Raw genomic sequence first — 1,189 nt, 5'->3', positions numbered from 1 at the left:
TGACAGGGATAGAATTATCTCAAAGAGTTACTGCTGGTGGTTTTAGATCCATTAATTGGTATGAGACCCATGAAAGACAATGGAGTCCTTAGAGTGAACAAGAAAAGAGGAGGGTTATAAAGAAGCAGAGGCAAAATGGATCACTGTACTACTTATCCACTGAGAAAGTACTATTATTCATATTCTTTTTTTGAGATGCTGTCAATATTTTGTTCCAAATTCTATTCTGTTCTAAATAGCAATACCTTACACATCTTAAAAGTGACATTTGCCTGTTGACATTTTTGTACATGTTCATACTACATCTAATCTACTGTGGAGTACTGAATTATTCTACCTCATTTTACCTCTCAAATGTGTGTCATTATTTCTTTTTTTCACTGTGTTTATGCACTGTCATCTCTCATTAGAGTCTAATTCCTAGTTTCATATTTTACTATCTAAAATAATATCCATCATAATATCTTATGATATTTATCTTTGTATTAATATCATTAAAATATCATCAAACCACTAAAAACTTTTGTATACTGGCTACTGGGAATACAATGTTAAATAAAATGTGGTCCTTTCTGCCTAACTCCCTTTTGATTAGTGGGACTGTGTTTGTTTTTTCATATTAAATATGATAATTAGAATAATTTTAAACATTTGCCATATAGAAGGCTGACTAATGATAATTTGTTATATTCTAAGGTACCTATATCTATAAGGTAATTAATAGCAGTCCATTTAACGTACATTTTTATTCATTCTTTCAAATATGCAGCTCCTGTTAATACTTGTTTTATGATAATTGTGTGTGTGTTTTTTCTTTCTGTGATGCAACAGAAAGGCAAAAATGGTCATAAGTCCAAAATTATTGGAAAACAAATACTTCGTTGATCAGAGACTTTTTCAACACATAAAAATATTAGAATCTGATTACCAAGATAATTCAAACACTAAAAAATTTAAATGACATTCAAAGTGACAAGTTAATAAATATTTAATGACGTCTTTACTAGCTACTTCAAACATAAAAATAAACAAGGCACTGTCTCTAACAGAGAATTCATGTAATGAAAAATATTAAGTCCTATTATAAAGAGACATCATACAAATATCATCTCACTGAAAACGCAAAATAACTCCGTGACTTGGGAGAGGAAAAAATGAATTGGTCTTCATGAAGCAGAAGATGACATAG

Source organism: Propithecus coquereli, unplaced genomic scaffold, assembly GCF_000956105.1.
Source record: "Propithecus coquereli isolate 6110/MARCELLA unplaced genomic scaffold, Pcoq_1.0 Scaffold345, whole genome shotgun sequence".
NCBI lineage: Eukaryota > Metazoa > Chordata > Mammalia > Primates > Indriidae > Propithecus > Propithecus coquereli.
This window is presented reverse-complemented; position numbering follows the sequence as displayed.